The sequence below is a fragment of the Anas acuta genome, chromosome 12 (genome assembly GCF_963932015.1).
Source record: "Anas acuta chromosome 12, bAnaAcu1.1, whole genome shotgun sequence".
In the NCBI taxonomy this organism is placed as follows: Eukaryota; Metazoa; Chordata; class Aves; order Anseriformes; family Anatidae; genus Anas; species Anas acuta.
Window position 1 is genome coordinate 14,669,101 of NC_088990.1, and position 26,740 is coordinate 14,695,840.

Below are 26,740 nucleotides of genomic sequence, written 5' to 3' on the forward strand. Positions count from 1 at the left end.
TTAATTAAAACCACCACGTAAGCAAGTTTAATAAAACCATGACAAGGGCCAAGAGTCTTTTCCTTTTAATTATTAGCTCCTTTCAAAGCAGACCCATAGGAGGAGGAGATGCAGAGAGAAATTACAGCCTTGTGCATTACTCATGGGGGTAGGAATTTCCAGATTTCTGGCTAAACTGATAAGAGGAAGCAGGACCAGGACCAGGCAAGGATACACTGAAGGAAGATTTTGAGTGGAAACTGGCTGAAATTTCAATGGACAGTTTGACCAAATTATGTTAAATTATTTCCAGCAGGACCCCAAAAACAACACCCTGATTTTTATGAACATAAGCAATAGATGATGCAATTAGGATTAGAGATGCAATTGCTTAGATCTTATAATTCCTAACTGTATAGTGCCATAGAATGTATGCTATTTGATTTTTGTTAGCAGACAGCAGTTAGGACTTTTTTTTAGAAGAAAGACAGACAGACAGAAAGACAGACAGAAAGACAGAAAGAAAAAGAAAATTAAGCACCCCTCTCTTGGTGGAGTTGTAACTGAAACTTTTGGCAGTTTACTGCAAGATTAACATCTGAAAGTTTTGCAGGGATATATTTATTTCTACCAAAATACTTATCTTTAAATGTTTGAGTGAAACTGTTGTCTTCTTGTTTTGGATTGCTATTTTAAGACTATCAATATTTTACAGTATCATGTAAAAACCTCACTGTTTTTTTTTTGTTTTTTTTTTTCAATTTGCAGAAACTTTCAGAATCTGTATTCTTGGGTCCAATTTGTCGTTTTGTTTGTTTTTTCCTCCGTCCGAACAAGAAATTCTGGAATGGAGTTCCTGTTGACAAACAAACTGATGATGATGACACTGTATTTCAGTTTGATTGTGAAGTAAGATATCATATTAAACCACAGGTTTTAAAAAATTGTATTCAAAAATGAGGAAGCATGTCAAAAGAATATTGGTTCTAATTAATTTATTGTAAAATTATTGTGATTCATAATCCTAAATTTGAAGTGTATGATTAAAAGCTCTTAGATTCAGCTACTTCAGCAGTGATTATATTCATAAAAATCATCAGAAATTGAGAGGGATTTACCAGTTACATGCTCTCTCCTGTAATTTTAACTGTGTAGAAATGAGTAAAATGGGCACATTAACATCCAGCAAATTCTTTACTTTTTAGAGTGAAGTAATGTACCTTGCAAAGAATGTTCTGAATTTCAGTTATTCATAACTAAGTATAACTGCTCATGAGCAAGAGGTGAACAGAGCTGCCTGCAATTAGCTAAGTCTCTATTCATTCAGCTGATAAGGTCAAAAAGGTTAACACTCAAGTGGAAAAAAATAATTATAAAATTAAAATGCTATTCTAAAGTGAAAGGACTACCTTCGCCTGTGTTATTGGCTTCAGTTCTAGGCAGCAAGTAGGCAAAAGCAAAGTTGAGGAGGGAGACTAGTGAGGGAACTGGCTGAAGGAAAGACCTCTCTTTGAAAAAAGGCATAGATGAAAGGAACATAAATGCTTATTTTAGAAAGGAGATTAACAACAATTAGACTCTACAAAAACAATAAATGCTGCAGGAAAAAGACATGAATTTCTTTTTGGCTATTCCCATGTTAAAAGAAAAATGAGACATTCCATAGGGAGTTGGTGGACAGAATTCCTAGAATGGATGAACAGAAATCTTGGATGAAATATGTTTAATCCATGAAAATACTGCTGCAGGTATAATTAAGGCTAAGACTTCTGCAGATACAAATTAGGACTGAATGGCTATGAGATCATCAGGCATCCAAAACACCAAGGGAATTTTGCACAGCACATTTGCAGCCTTCTACATTGCCCCTTTCCCTCCTTCCAAGAAACAAATGCAAAACAAAGACTAAAACAGAATATAAAGCTCCATGGTTCAGGGAGGAAGTCAGCAATTAAAAAGAAATCTAAACCATAGGCAGGTTATGTCAGAATTGTACTTTACAGATTTTCGGCATTCTTTTCGAAACATCTGGCTCAGACTATGAGAGATAGACTTCTGGACTACATAAGTCATTGTTCTGAGCTCGCACGTCAGGTTTAGATTTTGCCTTTATATTGTGGGTATTTTGCTTTTCTGTCTCCCTATCTGTTAGAGACACAGTCAAAGCTTCCTGTGTTTATGGAATGTCTGTAAAAACCACTAGCTTTTTGGTGGTGAGAACTGACCACAAGTGCTGAATGTACAGAGATTGTCTCAAAAGTAATCTGATGATTAAAAACAGGCTTTGGGAACTGGAATACCCCTCTCTTCCTTCCCCAAAATCGGAGTACTGATTTAAACGCATGCACTTTTAAAAAGGAAGATGAAGCATATCTTTTCTTCAGTTAAGGAAAAAATAAAGGAACTTTTTTTTTTTTTTCCTAGTAGCAAGACCTTGGGATTGTGTCAGTTTTGAACTTTGCAAGTTTTTTCATTTGTGCTTGCATCTCAGTTGGGCATCCTCTCCCACTGTGCATACACATGCAAGTGATCTCTAGTATTTTTTGTGGAGGAGGGGGAATAACAAGCAAAAATAAACAAACAAGAACACCCCACCACTCTGTGCAAAATACTCACTAACTCCTTCATTAGTCTGTTGAAAAAACTACCAAAGCAATGGCTTTGGTCTCCCCCTCTCAACAGCTGAGAGTTCATTGAGTGAAGTGGCATAGCTTTTGCTAGAACCACAGTCCAATGCCCTAAAGCAATACTGATGAAGCACCAGGGCTACAAATATTCCCACCCAATGGATATACTCAAACCACAGTGAGCTGGTATACACTACGGCACTGCCTTGCTACATGTTACTATTAGCCTTACTGCAGAACTGAGGAGCTGAAGTGCAGAAAGGTGAAAACACCTACCTACTATATGAATGCTCCTGAGATAATGGACTTATACTCTGGTCTCCCAAATATGAAAACAGTGATACAATTGCTTGAACATCTCTTCCTAGAGGCACTATTTATTCCCTACCTTGCTTTCCTGACTTCTTTATTTAGATGAAGACACCAGCCAGATATAGAAAAAAGAATCATCTTAAAATGGAAAATAAACATTTTTGATGTAGTGAAGAAAAAAAACAAACTTGTCTTTGCAAGGACTTGAGAGTATAAAGCTCAAGCAGGAGGAACAAAAACACACACACACACACAAACCAAACCAAAACAAAGAAACAAAAAACAATAAAACTGCTGTATGATGAATTCTGATGAGACCCTAGGTCAAGTAACTTTATTTTCTCATGACAACTGATCACGTGACAATCACTGTATTTTTTTCTCACTGCAGTGAAGATGTGTCTTGGGCTCTATTAAGAGCTGTGCAGAACAGCCCTACAGACTAAATTTCCAGGAACAAAGTTTCCCTCTCTCCTCACCCCTCCAACCCTCTTCCTCCAAGACTGTTGGTCATCTGAAACAGCATAAGAATGGACGAGTGGGCACTTGTCATTTGGTAACTCGTAGACCGCACAGGGTAACTGCGGCCATGAAGAACGCATTCAGTTGAAACTGTAGATGAATTTTAGGTAGGAAGAATACAGTTACTCACACTGTACTTCAGTCAAAAGACAGGAGTTATCAGCACTTGCAAAAAGGAGCAGGTAGCTTAGACTTCTGCTTATCACATCCAGTATCTCTTGTAGTATCTTAGCGCCCCCAGTAATGGCACATCAAGGAAGGAAGACATGGGAATTTCAGCTTCATATTTGCTGTCAAGCTGACATTTTCCAACCGCTGCTAGTACTGCCGTTGTTTCTGTAAAAAACAAACAAACAAAGGAAAAAAAAAACATTAAAAGCGGAGAATAAGCAACAAAGCACACAAAATCAGCAGCAACATTAAAAACTACAGAGCCATAGCAGTATAGATCAATTGCTTGTAAGTGGAAGAAGGCATTATTAGCACGTACATCTATCCCTGATGGGAATTTGTGCAGGGCACTCCTGCTAGGATGGTCCAATATTCCCTTTAACAGTCTTGCAAAAAAGGTTTCAGAAATGAGAAGTATCATTTGTTAGAAGCTAAGGTGAAAGCAACCTTGATTGCTGGTGTGGAAGGGGTGTGGGGAGAGGGCTGATTAATCCTTCTGTTCTTTAGGTACTGCCTTTTAAAAACCCAGTTTTACTAAATTCCAGCACTGCTTGCTCCCTTAGTAGACTGCTTGTGGTGTCATTCACTCAACCAAGTGTATTGGAGCAGCCAGTTTCCTTTAAGATGTGCATTTATAAGAAGTTGGTGTTACTCCCTGCCTTTTGCACTCAGACTCCTCTTTGAGCTATCCTCCAGTGCCTTGGCCAACTTAATTAGTCCAGTCAGGCCAGGCTCATTTCTCTGGCACCGCAATTTGACAGCTCTGGTCAGCAGACAGTTTTTTATGTTTTAATTTTGAAATAATAAGGAAGGAAAGGAAAAAAATAGGACTGCTAGCCTGTGGAGGTGGTGCCATCCATCCATTTGAGATGCAAGTACAAAGAATAATATGATCCCATACTTCACAACTTTCACTCCTGCAAGGTTCAAAATAATGTGACAACTGTTGTTAGTTTGTTTGCTTTTTTGCAATAACATACTGCAAAGTAGAAGTTTAGTCAGAGATGTGAAGAGAGGCAACAGTTAAAGAACACTGTTCCTTGACTAAGGCATGATAGTGGATGCAATGAATTGTTTTTGTTTGTTTTAAGGCATAAGCCCAATACAGTAATTCCTCAACTGCTTTAGCTACCAATTTATTATACGAATTATATTTCCCACTGGTAATTATGTGAAGAGAAGAGAGAGAATACTCCCTAGAAAACAAACAAACAAATGCCAGATACTCTGCAATGGCCAAACTATTCTACACGGAGTATATTCAGATTCTGTGGCGATGGGCAGCAGCATAGACCTCTAATAAGTTGTTGGGTTTTTAAACACCTTTTCAACTTTGTTCTTAAAAATGCATTTTTTTGAACACAAGTATTCTTTCAAATGCATTACTGTGCATACAGTACATTCTGGAACACATATGGAAAGAATAACAGAATTAGATATTTAAACTGATAGACCTTCACAATGGGAAGATGGATGATACAGTCTGAGATAATTTTTCTGGAACAATCATCAAGGATAAGAAAGAGAAGCCGATGAAAGAAGCATTAACAAAGGATTAAGAAACCAGTAAGAGGGTATATTTGAGGTGATAGATTTTTTGAGAGACTTTAATTAGATTATTCCCAAAGAAAAAAGGTAATCAAAATTATGCATAATTAGATTATCTTATGGTAAATTCCCGTTGAAAGAAATCCATTCTATAATACAATTATCAATGGAAAGACAAGAATGATCCTCCTGCCTGAAAATTAGAAGGTCTCCAACGAATTTGTCTTCCAAACACACAAATGTTTCCTTTTAGCTGTTCTGAGAGTGAGGCTATGTTTTCAAGCAATACAATTAATTTCTGGAAACATCAATGGGATTTTGTGCCAAACATCTTTTAGTAACTGATGGCTTGAGCAGTACAATATGTAAGATTATGACGCTACAATATAGTGAAAAACTAATGAGAGCATTTCATCAAATATTCAAGGGCAAAATTCTCTTTTGGGATCCAGAATTTTTTCTGCTCCACTGTTGTCCTTAAACACTGAAGTTAGCCTGCAGAATTAATTCAAAAGATTTCTCATTACTCTTAGAGCGTGTAAGTCTATTGCAGAGCAAATGCAAGGAAAATTCTTTGCTTTGACACTGACTGCAGTACTACAGACCCCTGGGAGACATAACAGGTAAGTCGAGCACAAGTTAGAAAGCAGACAGAATGTAACAAGGGAAGATTTTGCTAGTCATCTGAAAGCACCTGGAGACCGTCAGGCTCAGAAGTCTCTGTACAAACTAACTGGGTATTCCATCTAAAGCAGATGCTATAGAAATGTGCATATTTAAAATCCTGTTAGAATTGTTAAATGGTTTTACCCTTTGTGTCTTTTGGATATGGACTGTGTGAAATGGTGTTTTACCAAAACATAATCCAGTTCAGATCTTGGAAGCAAGAAACTTGCATTGTCCTGCAATCACCAGCTTATAAACTGTGTTTCTCACTACAGCTAACACATTGGGAGGAGCACAGACTTCCTGGGGCTATATTGCATCACACTGTGGGCGTGTGTCCTTTGCATTGGACAGGCTGAATTTAGCAAGAGAGAACAGAGTTTTGCACCCTGCTGACAATACACAGTGAACAATGCCAGAGTCTAGGCTCAGAGCTGTGCCCCAGGAGAATCTTCTGTTTTCCTTGCATTGATTTTCCTCATGCCAAAACCACACTTTGGTATCACGTTTTAACTCCAGTAGGTTGAATGAAGTGACTTTTAAGCACGTGCTTGTGGCAAGCAGTTAGTTAAGGCAGGTTTTGGAACTGATAGTGATTTATATGGCAAGTAATGTTCCTCTAAATACTGTGATCCAGAGGGACAGAAATGAAATTTCATGTGGGCAAAAAGAACAGTGAGCAAGACTTGGGAGAAAACACTTAAAATTTTTTGCAAAAAATTTTTGCAATTTAAGATTAAGATTACAGAAGAAATCACCTGAAAAATATGGCTAATATGGCAATTCTCTATGAATGAGACATCTTAAATAAGTATGTTGTAAAACAGCATCTCCCGCAGAAACATAAAAAAAAAAGATATATCTTGCCAGAGGCTCCTTCTGGCTTAAAACTCTCTAGCAATCCCAGCACTTGATGCAGCGATCCTATGAATTTCCCACAGCAGGCAGTGGGAATGACAAACATTCTTTTCAAGGCTATCCCCAGTAGTGGACCCCTTGCACAGACTGCTAAAAACAATCTCTTAATCCCCTCCACTCAGCGCTGACCTAAAGGAGCAGAGGATCAAAACACAACCCCTAGAATGACCTCAGCTTGCTCTGTAACACCTCAACAAGGGTCAGAGGTGTCAATAAGCTCCCCATAGGCCCTTTGTTCTAAGGAATGTGCTCTGTATCAGACAAACAGGAAAGCTCCTTTAGAAGTATGTAACATATACACAGGGACTATTGGCCGCCTTCCTTATGAAATCTATATGCAAAGCAGAAAGCAAAAATTACATTTATCCCACCAGCTTATCCAGGCCACATTTTTCAATGCTTATTGCCTACTTTTCATTTCCAAATAACTTCTCCATTTCTCAAAATGTAACAGAGGACACTAATGGCACAACAATTAACAGTAATTACACGAATCCTGAACTGAAAAATAGAAACATCTCAAGCAGTCCGCAGCTGCTGTCAACTTGTTAAATGCACTGTTTTCCATTTTTAAGCCTTAAGGCCAGGAAGAAAACTGCAAAGTGAAGACCACAATCCAGATTCTCTCCTATTCCTACACATACAGGGTCAGAAGAGAGGGAGAGAATGTAGATAGATCTGTAAATCTAATCTAAACGGCTCTGACAGAAGCTTCTGTTCAAATTTGTCTCAAAGTTACAAAAGGTTAGTTTGTTTATTCTTAGGAAAACTATGAATTAGTTGCTTGTTATCCTATTAATTACATCTCTCTAAATTCAACGACAGCAATACAGAAACATCAATGTGGTGGCAAATGATGCTGTACTTACCCCCTTTGACATACTGAAGTCAACTTAGAATCTATTCATGGCTTTGAGGATAATCACTTATCTTTTGGCATATTTACTCTGTTGGGATTCCTTAGCTGTCCGCTTACCTAAACATGAAATCTTTCTCTGAAGAGATAAGCTAGAAAGCCCAGATCTTTTGGACCAGTAATCAAGATTTTCATCAGTATCAGTTTATAACATTTGCTGCCTGTGACAAAATTCGGCTAAATGAGCAAATACTGTATTGAAAAGATATCTCATACCTTCATGTTGAAGACTTCTCAGCATTCAGACTCCATTCCAAAATAGAATTCATAGGTTGCTAGAGGGACTCAGGGATCACAGCATCATAGAGATGTGTCAGTTAATTCTGCAAAAATAAAAGGAACAGAAATCACAACACTACATCTTGGGAGCATATCACTTTTCTATTGCTTAGCATGTTAGCAAAGAGGCACACTTTTTACATCAGTCTTTTCACCAGTACTCCCCAGACCAATGGGTCTGGAGGCAGCAGAAAAGAAAGTAAGCCAAACACAAAACAGAACATGCATTTGCACCCTCCCGTGCACTTCCTTGCAGGAGACACTAAGTAAAATGGAAAATACTACAAATTACAGAAGAACCGTTTTCATTTATTCTCATATTTGTCATGGTGACAATGTGTGTGATGATCTTCCTGTTGTTTTCCAAACAGCTGGGTGGCCCTTGGACAAACACAAAAACCTGCCCTAGGGCACCAATACATTTTATTATTTATCAGCATGCTGGGCAGATCCAGTTCAGCATACCATGCACCCATAGTACATGGTGTATGTGATGGCCCACTACATAGCTTTCTGTGTCAGTTGAGCATAGCCTGAATGAATCCAAAAACTGATGACTTTTTTCTCTACTGCTTAGTAGATTCGCTTAGTAGAAAGGGCAGACAAGCTGTACTGGTCACTTACAGCTATCAAAGGATCAAGGGAGAGTTTCTGCCTGGAGGATTTTACTGCTCTTCTGCTGGGGTTTCTACCAAGAGAAGCCAGCTGCAAAGCCCCCAGCAAAGCTGACAGCCTAGGACTTGTTCCATGCACTTGGTATCTCTACACTGTTTTCTAGAATAAAACTAGGTGAGATGAACTATATAAAAGCAAGGGTAGCATGAGGGTTATGTCACCGCTCTGGCACATTCTGTCCTCTTTCCCCTGTGGATACATTTGGAACTACAAGTCCAAGGAATGCTAACTCAGATCCTAGAGAACTTTGATGCTTCCAGAGCACTTCCCTTTTCTATCACAGTTTGGTGTAAGGCAACTTAAAAATAGATCACCATGTCAACTAGACCTTGGATTTCCACTGGCAGAGTAGCAAAGAGCATTGTCTACCTCCAAAATCAAGTTCTGGATCAGCTGACAGAAGCAGCAAGGGAGATGCTGCTTTAGACAATGTCATTTCTGGAGATTACACAAGGTTCTGCAGATGGCCAGGCCTGCACATCTGAAGCATTTGATAGAATCAAGGTCCAGATGGGTAAGACAAGGAAATTTTCAAGTGCAGTATCAACTAACTAATCACAAAACTTAGCAATCTGAGATGAAACCTTACTGCTTATCATAAGCCTGCTAGAATATAAAGATTCATTTGTCTCTTTCCTACCTCAATATATGCCAGCTTGGATTTAATGGAATTCCTAATGTAAGATCACATTTGCATCACAGCATTTATCTCAAGTTAGGTTACTTGTTTCCTAAAGAGGAAGTTATCACTATAGCCAACAGATGCTACTTTCTGCATTTAGTCTTCCTGACTCATAAGAAATTAAAATATACTTCTTCCTCAGCAGCTCCCACATGCCAGACCTTTCTGATACCCATCCAAGTCCCAATCCAGCTCACTTATTCACTCACAGACTTTTTTAAAGTGTTAAGGGGCCTTAGAACTTATCAAACCATTTCTTAGGATGTCGTTTGATGCACTGAAAGGTCACCGTCCCTGGGCTATGCTGCCATCATTCTGATGGCATCAGTTTCCACAAACACATCTGAGCTAGCTTGGTAGCACTGTTGGCACGGAGGTACAGAGCTAGCTTAAGACTGCGTCTTATGTATTCAGCTGGCTTCTTAAATAGATTTTACAGCCTATTTTGCCTTAACTGTAACTACATTCAGTGGTGAAATAGCCTGTTTAAGGACAGAGGTATTAAATCTTTGGTCAGAGCCTTCCGTTCTAATTTTATCTTCTGCTCTAGTCTAGTCTTTTGAAGGAAATGTCTCCAATAAAGGCATTTTTTAGGCATTTTCTTTTTAAAATAGAAAAAGCAGAGATGGAGAAGCAGAATCATGCTTAAAACAGCTTGGAAGGAAATGCTGGGATCCCCAGGGGGGTTGAGAAACATGTGGGTTTGGGATGAAAAGAACCAAGCCAAGAGCTAGCTGGCCACTTCCAGCTTTCACACCATAAATCGTTACATTCCTTAATAGTCAGCCAGCTTTCACATACAGAAAGAAACTGAATACAGTAGGATGTAGCAGACAAGATACAGCTTAGTCAAGGGCACACTGTGTCAGGGATCCTTTCATACTCGTAGCTGCAGTGCAAAGACACAACTGGCACAAGGCCCAGCATCTCTGTAAATCAATACAGCTGTTTATTCAAACCAAATGGCTGGCGAGAATATCAAGCTTTGATTGTTGTAGCCATTTCCAAAAGGAAATTAATAACATTTCAGGAGATGACAGCTAACCCATGTGAGAACAAAAGAATTCTTTCCAAGTAGGTTTTTATTCATTTATAGGGCATGCTTTCAGTTCACTGCTTCAAGGCAGTAATAGACAGTACCCATTATGATCAGAATTGATTATCATAAAACCCAACAGATTACCAGACAGATATCCCTCCCAAGTGTTCCTGACAGTAGAAACTTCCAAAATCTATTTGCAGTTATGAATGGCATGTGTTTAAGCTTCTTGGCAATGTGTGGTAATCAAATCCCAAGATTTACGTTTAACTGCCGAGTGTGCCGAAGAGTGGCATGGACATGTGCTGCCGCGGTGACACATCAGCCCCTGGGTGAGAAGCCAGACTTGGCACGACTCTGCATACAGGTTCTGCCTGCGTACAGCAGTAAGTGCAGCAAGAACACTAATTTTCTGCCATGTGATATCTCACTCTAATCCATTTTTTCCCTTTGTGGTTATGACAGCAGATACATAAATCTCTGTTACAATAAAGTAGGAAAAAATAAGAGAGAAGGACAATGTGCATCGTGAACCTCCTTTTCCACCCTATCCTGGATCATACAAATGTCGGTAGTATTTTTTTAATAAATAAATTGCTTTTCAGCGTACAAGTGCTCCCTCTCCTCTTTCAAGGTTATTATTAATTTTATTAATAACCTCCCAAGAGATGGAAACTGATACTCTTAAAAAAAAAAAAAAACTATGACCTTTTACATTTTAGGCTATGTTGTCACATCTTATTGGAAAGAATTTAAGATGACAGGGCAGGATAAATGAGACAAATTCAAGTGAGCACTGGAAACAAGACTAAAGCCTGTTCTTTTTACACCGACTGCCAGTATTGTTTCACCATGTGTGAGACTTGCAGTTGGTGCAAGAGGGTAGCCCAGACACCAGTCTGGCCCAGGGTCATAATAATAGCAAACTTCTTATTTGAATATTACCAATTAGAGTTCCACGGGACATCTGGTTGGAGCAGCACTAGATATCAAGAGTGACAAACCTAGAGATTCAGCAACTGTAGATTATTCTTTAGCCTGCATTTTTGTCATACCTATTGCAGGAGTTAGGGATTCCAGAATATTCTTTTTTTTTTTTTTTAATCTGTAGTTACTGACAAAGAAGAAGCTTCACTTATGAATAAGGTAGGAAAATTGAGCTAATTTCACAAGATACCTACCAAGCTGAAAGTAGGTAACAACAGAACGTTAAGAACCACAGTAATAGCAAGGGCCAACAATCTGCTCTGTGGAGACAGGATTTCCCTCAGGTTGTGCTAATGCACCCAATTAAGAAGCACAAGGACCATGGTGATATTCTTAGCCTGTATTTGAAAAGAAAAAAAAGCCTGTATCCCTGGGGATCACAGACAGTTAAAATGGCAGAAAAAAAGTTCTGTTACTGTGTTGTGAAAGAGATTTGTAAGACATGACAGCCAAGGGCACCACTAGGAATTTAAGTGGCTGGTGAAACATTCACTCCTGAGCTGACACAAGTTGCTGGAGCCTCCTGGACACAGTGATGATCCTGAAATTTATGCAAGGCCGTTTTGTATACAGTTCTTTAACTGGCCATAGAATATACCTATCCCTCTTAGAAAGCTCAGAGACTCACACTGAGAGGTGTCAGAGAAGCAGTATTATGTTTCTGTTATTATGTTATTGATAGAAATTTTGGACAACCATTACAAATATTTTTCTTCAGCGTTTTAATGCTGATCATAGCCATGATAACCTAAGGGAGAAGGAGCACTGAAGACTCTCTCAGGTATGGGTGCTCCAGATGACAGCCTGCAGGATTCCCTCTAACCTATGCCTTTCTCTTGCAGGAACTCTTGCATCCACGTTGAGTAGATGCCCTATTGCACCTGTACCAAGCCAAGAACACTGAACCATCAACCACCGCCTTGCACAGGCTGTAATTGAGGTCTGAACTGCAGTATTAAATGATTGTTCTGCCCTACATGACACACAGCCTGCAAACAGAGGCACTCTGTTCCACAAACATAACCTTACGTTACATCTTGCCTTCTCCCCTAGCTAATGCTTCTGCCCTGGATTAATCTTCATCTGTTTCAGGAACACAAGATGGAACAGGAAATAAACCTTACATTGCTCCAAGCACTACCTGAACAAGGACTCAAAACCAGTGATAGAAGATTAAAGACTTATTTAGCGATGTAAAGACAAAGCAGTATCAAAAAACAAAGAGATTAGAACATTAAGCAATCAAGAACAGAGATCCTGAATCTGTTCTCCTATACCACATCAATCTGGACACAAGTGAGATTATTCCCTTATTCAACCCAAAATAACAGTAAATCTAGTCAGTGTATTGCCCCAGACAGTAGTGCATTAGTATGTCCCATGTTATAGACAGGAGCACAGTCTATGCCTCTCTTTAGAAGTTCTGTCCTGAAGAATCTGATGACTGCTTTCACGAGTCAACTCCCTCAGGAAAAACGTGCTTGTTCTGGTCTTTGGTGGTCTGCTGCAATATTCCCAACCCTGTAATCAACACTGAAGTACAGACATAACCTTACTGCCAACCTGAAGACATGGAGCTCGCGATACTGTACATATGACCAAGCACACACAAAAAACCTGCTTCTCAACATCCTGAAAAGCACTTAGGATTAACAAGAACAGAAATGATGTATATGGTATCAAGAATACTGAGTCATCTAAAACACATTAAAACACTGAGTCGGTCCTTACATTTTACTTTTTCAATTCCTTTCTTTACACTAAGTTTCAGAACCCAAATGTCACATCTGCTACAGGACACTTATATTTCAAATAGTGACAGGGGCATGGTGCAACTCAGAAAAAGATCACAACCCTCCTGTCACTTCAGTCTCTCCAGTCCAAATCTCATTTTGTTTTTGACCATGCTTACCAGATCTTATGACTAGTGATCAACAGCATGAGGGTCTTCATTTATAGATGAAGGACATCCATATTTCACAGAATCATAGAATATGATTCAGTGTTTACACAATGCAGTAGGACACATGGTAGGAAATATGTTACCCACTCTTCTCTACATCAAACCAAGCATGTCACTGTCATTCAAACAAACAGAAGAGAGAAAGCAGAGGCCCAGAACATTTTAACATACAGATCCTTCAGCTACAGCACCAGAGGAAAATTTAGCCTGGCTCTTCAGAAATACAGTTCTAAAAGTAGCACTTAATGGGTAAAAGTGTATAAAACCACCACCATACAGGAAACTAAGAGTTACACCCAGACTAAACCACAAAATAGCAAGTTAGTGTTATATTCCAAAGTAGTTATCTAGCTGCAGAAGAAGGCTGTGCCAGTGCGGTTATCATATGAATGCCTGTGTATTTGACTATTTGATTGGTGATGGTACCCTCCTTGCTATACTGGTAACAAGACTCTTCCCAAAACCTGCCACATCTCCGAACATTGGCCACTGACTTCAGATAACCCTTTCACCATCATTGACTGGACATTCAGAAAACGAGGCCTTTAGAATAGACCTTCCCTATACAAACAAAATCAGTTCCTCCCTGCCAGATGAGGGGTGCTCAGCTGGGAATACTGAGGAAAGGATTTGCCAGTGACTGTAGGGAATCACGCTGACACCTTGCAGGGTCTGCAAGAGAAGGTTAATGTGGACCTCTTGACCCTGCTTAAACTGTAAAAAATGCTAAGGTATATTATTTTACCCCTCCTTCCCTGAATACATTTCTATAGATAGCAAGAACAGAACTACAAAGGCCTACAAAGGATGCATGATGCCGGGTTATCCCAAAAAGGTCTCTCTGGCTCAGATCGCTAGCCTGCAAGCGAGACCTGTGGGTTCTGCTTGGAAGTCAATCATGCTGCTTTAAAGACATCCAGGAAAAAGCAGAGGTGGATCTTCGAGGCAGCTGGTTCTGTAACTGTGGTACATCTTTTCATCTAAAACACAATTTATTCACAGGTGCTGATACAACAGGTGTAAAAGGTAATGGTTGCCGAGGAAGCAAGGGTTGTAGGAAAGAAAGGACGTTTAGCAGTGTATCATCATACGTGTTTGGCTACAGCAATCGCTGAGAAGTATTCCATATGATCATTTGGGAATGGAACATGCAGAGTTCATGTAATGAGTGTAAGTGATAAATTTAAATTTATCATTGTAGAAATTTTTACACTCTAGCCATAAAAATGAAGCCTGATAATTCAAGCCTTTTCTTGTGCATATCTATACATATCTATACATACATATAAATAGATGCACTATTTAATCAAGTTTCTTTTGCTTCATTTCCAGCAATTTTTCCAACTGTCTAGAAGAACAAGCTTACCAAAGACACAACCTTGGACCATGCTCTGATAGCAGTTCTAAAAAGACAAACAATACTGGTCAGCTACCCAGCCATGCTGTCCTTTATTTCTGTGCCCATACCTCTGATCACAGCTCTGCCAAGCCCACAAATGGAGGTATGGTTCTTTTTCTTCTGATAGAGCAAGCTCTGCAAGGAGGCTGTTAGTAGGTTTTTTAATATTCAGTTAAAAACCTCTCCTAGCCAACAGTTCATATGGCTAAGCACCTAACCTTGGACTTAGTTCAGTTTAAATATATTTTCAGTGGAAACAAGCTCATCCCTACACTCCCTAGGAAGCTATAGTACATACCATAGCAAAGAGCAAGAGGATGTTTGCAGCATTTTAACCACACACAAATACTGCAGAATTTGGCAAGCTTACTGTTCCCATTTCTATCACACCTCTACATGCTCTCACAGTCTTTCATCACTCCAAAGATAAATGCCAACAGTTACACATGTGAAACTCAAGACGTCAAGAAAGATGAGAATTCAGTGGCACAGACTGTGCACACTATGCAAATTGTTATTTTCATAAGAAACAAGTAGCACCCCGTCTCCGAGACAGAATTTGCAAAGGCAACAGGTGGAAATTTGTTTTTTGACAGCATACTTTTTTCACCTAATACGAAACATGTAGAAGACTTGTAACGGGATATAAGTTGCTCAGTCTTCAGGAAATTCCATTGGTGCTCTCTAGAGCACTTGTTTAGGAAAAGAAAAAGGAAAAAGAAAGTAAGAACTGGAGCTGGCTAAGCAGAATATTACTTCTGGATTCTATACTAACAGATGCATTAGAACCACACAACTTGCAGAGTAGAAGTGTGGAGACCTGCACATTTGTATATTCTCTTGCTCAAGAGAGAACATACGGAACTAGAGTTGAACAAAAATTGTAAAGATTAATTTTGAAAAAATGGAAAAATCAGCTTGTCGTATTTTCTTAGTACAAAAAAAATAACATCTCACATTACTATCTATATAGAAGGTCATTTAGATTTCCTAAACTTTAGTAAGAGGGACTTCAGTAGAAAACTGTTTTTAAGTATGAAAAACACATTTCCTTGCTTATGTAACTAGTATTTCTCAGCAGGAACATTTTAAAATCTGGAGTTAGTTCTTGCACTGGCAACTGTGCTTTATTTTTATATTTTCTGTAGCTGAAAGAAGAAAGCAGACGTCTCTGGCCCAAGGCATTTCCATCTCAATTGTCATGCACTGCTCTACTAGGGCTGTGCTTTTTGCAAAAGCAGATTTATTTTTTTATTTTTAATTAAACAGACTATTGTAATGTCTTAAAAAAATAATCTGATTTTCTTTAAAAGAACAAGAACACTTTTATAAGCCACTATCACTTTATCTCCTACCCAGCCCCTTTCACACTGGTCTACTTCTTAGGTTGTTTATTTACAGTTCCCTTCACAAACACATGAAACAGAAACATGTTGAGCTAATCAACTGATGTCAATTCACCAAACTCTCTTACAGTTGACCAGTGATGAATACAAGTGGTTGGTTGCACAGTTGTCCAGTTAGTAACCCCCCATCCCCCCGTCCCCAGAAAAGGGCTTAAGATTATGTCAGATCCAGCCCTCCAGCCCATTCCTGAATCTATTATGCACAAAATAGGCTGTTCTCCCATCTACAGGGCAACATAGCTCATAGAACAGTTTGGATCTCAAAGAAACATCTGTGGAAATGTACTGTGACTTCTATTGTCCATTGATAGGTGTTGTATCAAACTCTGCAGTTACCTTGGTGCTTTGGCATCTTGGCTCTAATGTTTGGGGGGGGTGGGGGTGGGGAGGAGGGTGTCCTCAACGTCTTCCTCCCATTGTTATCATCTTTATTTTTTAGATGTAATCTGCTGCTTCTTCCACCAATGCGTCCAACTCAGTCTTCAAACAAAGACATTAAGAATATGGTACTCGGAAGTGTCAGTCAAAGACAGAAAACAGAACTCTGTATTTGTTGGCAGTATCTACGTTCATGCTGTATTATAATCTTTAATAGGGGCAGCCACAAGAATAAAACCTAAGTCCACGGAAGTGGAACTGTAAATTTCACACTAACTAGTTTGAAAGGAAAGGATATTGGCAGCTTAGGCATGTGTATAGTTACCGTCTTACAGGTGAAACCACTGGAAAGCTTTTTGGCTGAACATCCATCTGGTCACTTTTAGAGAGCAATAAAGACATAGGCACCAGCAAACAGCAGGGGGATTACAGAATTTGGTAGCACATGTTAACAGATTTTATAATTTGTGGATGCAGCAACCAGTGATCCAGGCAAAGCTGATGAAAGCAATGATGTCCTGCCTCATCCACTGCTCCAGCTATAGTACTAACACCTTTCCAGTGCTCGCAAAAGTTAATGGAGTCTCCATTTTCTAACTGGAAGCATGCATAGCCTAAGAAACCTCATTTCGTATGGCACAGCTAGGTACAGATTACAGGACTCCACTGAGATGAAGTGTGAAACTACATTTGTGAGCAGCACTGAGAGCAACTACTAAAACACGGACACAATCTAGGTTTTACACTGTGTTAAAGGCATTTCCTTTTGCCCACAGCGAACAACAGTCTACAAGTCTTTATCACCCCTGGATATGAAATACAAGGAGGCTTCTAGCTCTGGAGACTGAACACCTACAACAGCGTAACCACCCACGTATCCACCAAGGAGGTCATTAGAAGTATGTGAGCAGTTTTCCATCAAACTGTCCAGCAAGAGCTGAACATTTTAATCCCCTCTGTGGACACTCATGTATGTGGCAAGGAACCAAATACTTTTTAAGTGACCAAGATACTGCTAAGGAGTGACAAAGAAAGGAGAAGAAAGAAAAAGAAAAAGAAAAAGAAAAAGAAAAAGAAAAAGAAAAAGAAAAAGAAAAAGAAAAAGAAAAAGAAAAAGAAAAAGAAAAAGAAAAAGAAAAAGAAAAAGAAAAAGAAAAAGAAAAAGAAAAAGAAAAAGAAAAAGAAAAAGAAAAAGAAAAAGAAAAAGAAAAAGAAAAAGAAAAAGAAAAAGAAAAAGAAAAAGAAAGAAAAAGAAAGAAAGAAAAAGAAAAAAAGAAAAAGAAAAAAAGAAAAAGAAAAAAAGAAAAAGAAAAAAAGAAAAAGAAAAGAAAAGAGAAAAGAAAAGAAAGAAGCAAAAAGAAGCAAAAGACTGTCCTTGGAGATGAAAAAGAAAAAGCATCAGCTAACAGAAATCTTCTGAGTTACTGCCAGACTAGCTTTGAGCTGCAGCAAAGGAGGACTTTTTAAGACCTCAAGCCCCAACTCCTTTCTTTCAAGAAAGATTATGCTATTTGTAAAAATATTACGTATGCAATATCTTAGACAGTTGAGAGGACTGATTTTTTCATTCAAAAAGTTTTGCATCCGTACAGTTACACAACAGCTTTTCAATTTCAGGGCTATTAACTCAATTTCTGATTCTTCTTCCTCTTAACAAACAGCCTGTCCTTGTTGCAAGCAAATACCTATAAAGAATCTTTTGTGTAATCTGACCTGCTGAATTTATCAAATTACTTTCACTCTAATAATACTGACTTGCAGAAGGTATACAAAATCTCTTAGGGACACGCTGAAACACAAAGCTGGAAATGTGGTAGAAGATGTATTGTGAATTAAAGGAAGCACCTGTGAGCCAGTGGTGGATAGATCCTCTCACCTGGAAGTGGCATCCACATTACCTTGAGAAAAGCTGGAGGGAAAACATGGTAGGGAAAGACAGAGATAAGTCTATCATGCATCCTGCTCTACGGACACATCCTCCTCCTTTTCTGCATAGGCAGGAGGCCACTCTCATGCCTTTCGTTTCTGTCAGGGAGGTCACATTGCTGACAGTCCAAATATTGAACCTGCAATCTCCCAAGCTAAAAACATGAGCTGACACAACATGAAATATGGTAGTTTTCCATCTGTGGGTTGCACACAGAAGGAGATGCTGGGTTCACCAGGCTCACCAAGAAGTTTTAGTTGTCCAATTTTGGAGTTTACTGCTAGTAAGCCTATATAAAAAGAACATGCAGAGGACAATTTCTGCCAAGTTGCTGTCAATTTGGGTAAAATTGGAGCCCTTGCAATAAAAGCTGAAATCAGAGTGGACAATATATGTTCCAGTCTGAAAGCCCAGTGACTTTTCTTTCATCCATGCAGCCCAGCCATACCACAGGCATTTGTTTGAACAAGCAGCTTGAGATACACATTTAAAACATTTACTTTCCTCACTCAAAAATGTTCATATGAAGGCTTTTCTTCTAATGCTGGGGAACGACTAGTAGTACCTCAAAGGTTTGAGCTATTGAGGCATTACTTACCAGAGATTTGTGACTTGTAACACTAAACAAATACACTTATCAATTATAAGAGGTGTTTGCTCTGCAAATGCAGGGAGGTGCCTCAGATTTCCAGTAATTCCTCTTCACCCAGTTCTACATGCTCACCAGGTCTTTTTATTACAGCTTCAGGGATTCCACACATTCAGGCACTGATAGTAAGAAGATGGGTTAGTGATGCGACCAAAGGAAACCGGAAGCCAGGGTTACAACATGCTTCTCTGCTTGAGGCTAACATTAATTTTCAGACTTCTTGCTATCAATCCAATCATGTTTTTAAACAATATAGCTCTCAGCTAACTAATACATACGTACCAGCATGCTAGTGACTTCCCTTGGAAGGCTCTTCTCCAGTCTGTGTGCTAGTCACAAACACATTGATTGACAGGCAGCATTTTTGTCTCTGATGCTTTTTTTCAATACCAGTAGAGAACTCTGAGTCTAAGAAGGGGACACTGTACCTGCACCATCGGGAAGCTGCTCTCCTTTAATGGTTTGTTATACCTTCAGCCTGAGAAGCTTCTAAACACAAAGCAAAGCTTGTTTTAAAAGGGTTGAATCAATTGATTAATATTTGCCATGGACTTTGTCAAGGTGGTATGTATGGCAGGGAACCTGTCATTCATTTTGCTCTCTGGGAAGATCTCCTGATGCCAAGGCACTAACAGTAGTTAGGCTTTCAGACAAGGATCTTCCCCTTGATTATCAATCTGTCCTTATAGAAGGCTAGGATCAACCTGAATAATTTACACTGGCAGTCTGACAATGTTTGCACAATGCATATTTGCATTACACCTTGCTCATACCAACACAATGAGCTACTGGCTTTCATTATCACTAAATACATTACCAAGCTTGAAAGAATGTGGCTGTTTGAAATCAAGGAGGATCCCATAGCAATCCTCTGCTGAGCACAACTAATATTCCTTCTGCAAAGTAGCTGCACTTGTTTTAAAACCTCAAAACCAGAGTCAGCCTGAACTGTGATAGGAAAAATGGGACTGAGATGCAGCATGGAACCACTACAATTACGCGTTAGCAAACACCAGTTCACACAGGCCTCTGAACTGGAAGGCTGATGTTCATTTTACTTGCTTACTCAGCTTCTTAGCTTGCTTCTACAAGAACAACACTCATCTGCCAAAAACCTTCTGTCTTTAAGGGCTATGTCATTTCCATCCAAACATCATCAATTTCTTATAACGAGCTTATAAAAAAATCAAGAATACCTGATCATTTTAAATAAATATTCAGTGTAATATTCAATGCAAATAATTAATGAAATTATAGATTCTAGGTAATTAATTACGGTTATGAATGCAATCTGTTATGTAATCAGTGACTCCCCATTACTGAGTGGCCTATGGTTTTCTTGGCCCTCAAAACATTTAAAAGGTTTGCCAGTCAAAAATCCTAAGTGAAGGCAACAAATCAGTGTGTGACATGTTTTTAACACTTATTTGTTAAAGGCATAAATATGTTCTGACGTCTGCTGAAGTCAGAAAACATACTTAATTCCTGAGTCTGGACATGGAGAAAGAGTACATGATACTGTTTCTATTGTAGCTGGCATTGAAACTGGGCTGCTGAAGATCTGCACTCCCTTTGTTGACCACCTGCTTACTAACAGCTCTTTTGACTGTAAATAAAAAAAATTAAAAAAAAGTTAATTTTACTGCCATTTGCATAAGCTCCTCGAGGCAGACCTCCTTTCCCCAGTACTTCTACAGCTCTAAAGTAGGGGTCATTTGATATAACTGAGGTCTCCACAGGTAATTGTAAACAAAGTAAAATATTACTAGTGACCTACAAAACAAATCAAGGCAAGATATGTACAGTATATTTCTTCCTTTCAGCTGTTTTTGAAGGGCTTTACATACCTGAAGAACAGATTCAGTGATGCACATATATTTTCTAACACTTCCACATGACTGAGTGAACTCTGTCCTGATCTTCTAGATTATAGACTAGCTATGCACATGCACCTCCCCTTTCTGCATCAGTCTTACAGCACATTTAATTCAATTGCTATGTTTTGCATTTTCTGTGTTTTCATTTGTATGAACCTCCACTATATGCCTCCTAAATAAGAGCTAGCTGGATATGTAAAAAACAAAAAACAAACAAACAAACAAACAACAACAAAAAACAAACAACAGCTATGTGAGATTATGGGGATATTGCTGATCTCCCTAAATCCTGAGATAAACTCTTCCAAAGAAATGAATGTTCTAATGTCTTCATTTCAACAGTTTCACAGGAAATATACCTTGATGTCAGGTTTCTTTCTGGATTTTGAATTCACATGACACTTCCAGGCTTTTCTTCATGAATAGTCATTTAAACAAACAACCTTACCCTACTCCACCAAAGCTGAGATTCTCACTCGCTCATGCTGCTCTAGGAGCTGGGTCTCACTGAAAATCATTCTGTAACACATGACAAGTGCTCAAACTGAGCATGCTGGCAGAACTGGCACAATGAGGTTAAACAGACAATGTTTCAACCACATGCATTATTGCTTAACAGTCACAACAGTAAACCTTTATTGAGAGATTCATAGTCTTTCATTTAGAAAAAAATAAGTGTTGCACTGCTGGGCCCACTGACAGTGAACAGAACCTAGACACAGAACTGGCATCCCCAAACCAACAGATGGTACATTTCCATGTCAGGGAGGGGAGCTCTGATAATTCACAGCATGCAAGTTACCTGGTTTATTTCCTGCACTGTAACTGTTTTTAGCCATGGGAATTCTGCAGTTTGTCATTCTAGGCATGAAGAATTATTAAACCAAGCAACCACCTGACCAATCAGAATGAGCTACGAAATCCAAGATGCTTTATCATATCAGGACAACGTATAACTGTTCTTATCTCTCCCAGTAAGAATACAAGTTTGTCTGTGAATGTTCCAGGTGAAACACCGGTGGAGATTAACTTTTAAAAATTCTTCAGCAGAGATCTGATATGAACATTTCAATCTGTTATATTTATTATTTTTTTTTTGTTATTTAAATCTTTTTTTTTTTTCAGATGGCGCTATGGGATTTTACCTTTTGCTCATTCTTCACTGAAGTCATAGACTCAAATACTATGCTTAGGTTTCAGAAGCCATAAAGGGGTAATGACTATTTCCTTTGCTCATGTCTGGAAATAAATGGACCAATTCCATTTTTCTCTGTGAATGTGAACACTTGCAATTTTGCTACTCTGCACAAAATGCAGTTCACCTCACCACTGCCCAGTGCTCACATGAATTCAAATACAGCAGAGAGAATGAGCTGTAGCATTTTTATCCTCCGTTGATAATACAAGAATCCACCACACGTGGCTCGCTTTCTTACTCTACCAGATACCCTTAGTGCTACGAAACTTAAAGACCAAAAGCCTCAGCTGGAAACTAAGTTGTTGCCAGCTGCTTCATCATTCTGGTCTTCTACAGAACTTCTATGAATGGCATTTAAACTGTAAATGTTTCTAATGTCTTCTCTCATGTAACAATAAATAAATAAAAAATAATAAAAAACAAAAAACATACCACACAAACAAAAGCAAAGCAATAAAAATATGCCAACACAAAAAGCCACCCAAAACCAAAACCCACAAACTGTCAAACACAAAAACCTCAAAAAAGCTGTGTCAGAGTATCTGAGAAAGCCATATTTATTCTAATAACTGCCACGTTGAATCAGAGTTCGTATTACTGCATCTAACCAGTGCTAACTGTCCCTCCACATTCAGAGAAGCATCTCCAACAACCAACCGAGGCAACGTCTGGAGGCACTGGGCAGCAGCAGCATACAACTTCCTCTCTGAATCTCTGCGGAAGAGACGTGTGAAAGGCAGAGCTCTTCAGCACTTTTTTTTTTTTTTAAAGGGTGAAAACAGGTAAGCCTCAAATGCAGCTGCTTAAAAACTTTCTGGAGCCGGTTTCCAACTTCAAGAAAAAACATTTCACATAGCTTTATTTTGCCTCTCTGTAAAGACCTTTAAGGACTGTTTCTACAACAACCAAAATGACAGAAACTTCATAGCCCCAGCTCATCTGTTTGGAAAGGAATCTTCAGACCCCCTCTGCTATTGTATGATCATCAAATCGGACCATAACTGGCTTCCAACTCTGACCTCATCAGCTACTCAGAAACCCCTGTCCGAACACTTTCCGGCTGGTTTTCATGCATACAGATGTCTTAATTTCCTGTACACCAGAGAATGTGACTCTTTATCATCTCTGATTATTCAGATAGTTCCATGATTGACCACAAAACAAGTAAAAAGAAAAAATGAGTACAAGTAATACTATAGCTCCTTAATACCAGCCTGTTCACCACTCCCTATACACAGCTGTGCTAACTGGATTTAAAAATCTCTTTGAGATTTAAAAATACTTATTTCCTTTGTCATAGTTTGTTTAAGGATTGCTGCTATCTGCAATTCATAAATGCCAAAAGCCTCATGCCAAGTTCCTCTTGCTTCTAACTTGCCCTCAGGCACTGAAATTGGCTCCTGATGCTTTTAAAGAGAGGGAAGCTCCCAAAAAAGTTACTCAAGCCCAGGGAGATGTGTCTCATTGATCCCTTCTGCTGTTCCCCATCTCAGAGAGAATCAAAGACTATCCCAAGTTGGAAGGGGCCCACAAGGATTGCTGAGTCCAGCTCCTGGCTCCTATTATTACAGAAGTTCAAGAACCAAAATGGTAAAGCACACAGAAGACTTACTTCTAGAGACAAAAGTTATTATGCGCGAATGAAAAACATTCCTTACTGCATACCTGGATAGAAAGCTAATCCATAGCTGAACACTGGGGATACAGGAAACACAACATGACTTGAAAAACTCCTGTTTTTAAAGCTGAAAAAAGGGGGACAAATTTGGCCAAATGCTGTAAGGCTTTGAAATTCACCATGATATACAAATTTCTGCATCTTTTCCAGGGGAAAGGCAAGAATAAAGAACACTTCAAACTTTGCCCAAGCTACTCCTGCATTTTGAGCCTTCTAACTTTGCTGATGCAGGAGCTGTGAAAAGTCAGAGTTTCTTCTGGGAACATGTGCCTGCTGCTTTATGTTGACACTAGGAGATAAAAATAGCTGTGAGCTGTATCGATAGCTATTTTCAGAATGGATGGAGTCAGGCATGGTGGTATTAATTCCTGACAGCAGGAAAGGGAGGCAACATAATTAGCCCAAATGAAATATGAGAAATCCTTCATGTAAGAAAGGCTGTACAATGTCTAGAAAGGAAAAGCTAGCCTATGCAACTTCTCATAGCGAGGTAAGATCAACAATTCTGTCTGGATTTCCAGTTTTCTGACATCACCAGCTCTTTAAATCACAGTGAGCTGAGAGAAAGGAAAATGTTGTTAATCCTTTGATGTCATCCCTGAACATGGCCTCCTCTTTTGACTTGCTTTATCGAGAGGATAAAAAACACCCCACATTTTTCATTTTTGCCACTAACACCGATGTTAACCCACCAGGCTATTCATTGCTCTGCTGTGCCTCTACTTGGTTTATTGCGAAAGACAATGGGATGGAGATGGCAGGGAGACAAGAAAAAATTCTTAATCTTAAAACCAGTTGTTTTTGTTTTTTTTTTTTAAATCAATCTCAGCAGCCATAAGAGCAGTCTGATGGTGCTAACTCTCCAATAGCTGTACTCACAGAGGTAATGAGAATAAAGATGCTCTGTCAGCCTCTCCCTCCTGTTTCTCCCCAAAACAGCACACAGCACTGCATAGGGCCAACTATGCTGACTCTATGTCCAGCAGTAAGTATCTCTAGCACATGGTAAGCTTCTACTTCTTGATATTCTGAAAATACACAGCTGGAACAGAGATGTGGTTTGGACATCAGCAACAATGGTCTAAGTATCTTCTGTGCTGACAGACATTGGACAAAAGAAATTCAATCTTGTTTACCCACCTCTGTTAATGTAATTCCTGGATTTTCTAGATGCCTCTACTTTTGTATCCACCTTGCACGTTCTACTTTGCTCCAGCCTTGAACATTGAAAAATCTGTTGTGTAGCTGCCTGTGTATGTCATGGGCATGCTCTTTAATCAGCAAAAGCAAAAAACAATACAGTATATTTTCCTCTAAGGTCATCCCCTGAAAGCTGTAATGATTGTACAGCCACCTCTTGAGACTACATTTTTTGAACTTCTGGTACTATAAAGAAGTTCTATCCAGCCCCACTCATAAAAATTAAGAAATAACTCTGGGAAAGCTCAAAAACATAGGATGCATTCTATGCAATCTCTAGGCAGAAAATAGACACAGTATTTATGAAACCTTTTGTGTCCACACAAATTGAACAAAAGGACACAGAACAGCTTAATTTTATATTGTACACAAATTTTCCTGTGTATCTGTGACTATCTTCTGCTTCGGGAGTATCATTATAAATGAACTTAAAAGATAAGTACTGACAGAGAGAAAAAAAAGGCAGTATAACTGAGAGAAAAAAAAAAATCAGCAGCATCTTAGATCAGTACTTTTAGGGACAGCAAATCAGCATCCACCACCAGCCTAAAAAGGAACCCCAAAAGAGCTGTCTGAGAGCAAAACAGCAGAAGGCTATGCAAGTTAGGCCTTTCAACATTTTGAAAAATGACAAAGAACTGTTACAGATGCCATTGCTGCTGACTTTGGTTTTATGTTTCTCACTACAATGACGAGGAACTCCCTGTGAGTTCCTGAAGATTTATGCTCTTCTTGGGACAAAGCAAGCAAATTGCTTTAATTACCAAACTCAAATAGTAACTTGTGCAGTCAGAAAATGGATGGAAAACAGGTGTGAATTGGGAATATCCGGAGGTCTGTGATGGTTCAAGGAAAACATTTCAAAAAAAAAACAGATTTCTAAAATGTACTCACCATGGAGACACAGGAAAATCATGAGAAATACCATAAATGATTATTCTGATATCAATTTGAAGACAATATTACAGGATACTGTCTTTACTTGAGCAACATGTACTGCTTCCCTGTGTTTCCTTTCCCAGTATTGTTACCCTGTATCTATTACAGAAGTCAATGTATTGACCCTGTTTGTGCCGATAAATAAATTACACGTGGTTCCTCTCTGATGATTTGCATTGTAAAGGGCAACAAAGTCATACCACACTCCAGATATATACAGAGACAACAAAAACTTCAAGAATCAAAACTGACTTTCAGGCTAGAAGTCACTCCACATTATCTGTCTGGTTACATGCTACCCATTTAGCTCTACCAAAGGTTCCTTCCTTTCACAGTAGTAAAGGAAAAGCAGAATGGAATCCGTCTTCTGGATGAATTTACAGCTTAGTCATACAAATTGAAACCTTTATTCTATTCTATACCAATGATACAGAATACTCCACATACAGAATATTCTATCCTATACCATATTCACTGCCAGTAGTCTGGCAAAACTCCCAGTTCAGTTCCCTCACCGCCTCTCAGCTGAGCTCAGGGAACCTTCTCACTTCCACAGGCAGTCATAACTTGGAAAGATATGCCAAAGAGGCCATTCCGAATGTTCACTAGCCAGGGCAGGAAAAAAAATAATCCTAACTGCAAACCATTTCCCATCCCTTCCCTCAGGGGCTACTTCCAAAACCTACATGCGAATCTTAAGCCAGTTCAGAGGGCAGAGTAACAAAACCCTCTTGTCTGCCCTTCCTGCCTGGGAAGCTGGAAGGGAAGGGAACACCCTTCTGATAAACTCAGACCCAGCTTCCCC

At 39.0% G+C, this 26,740-nt stretch overlaps 1 long non-coding RNA gene across 1 annotated transcript; it reads right to left on the bottom strand.

Moving 5' to 3' along the window:
- Positions 1 to 26,740, bottom strand: LOC137862980 (uncharacterized). The gene is made up of 3 exons (XR_011100603.1): positions 25,891 to 26,740; positions 7,876 to 7,982; positions 1 to 3,776 (listed from the first exon to the last, which is right to left on the bottom strand). It is a non-coding gene; the product is annotated as an uncharacterized lncRNA (long non-coding RNA).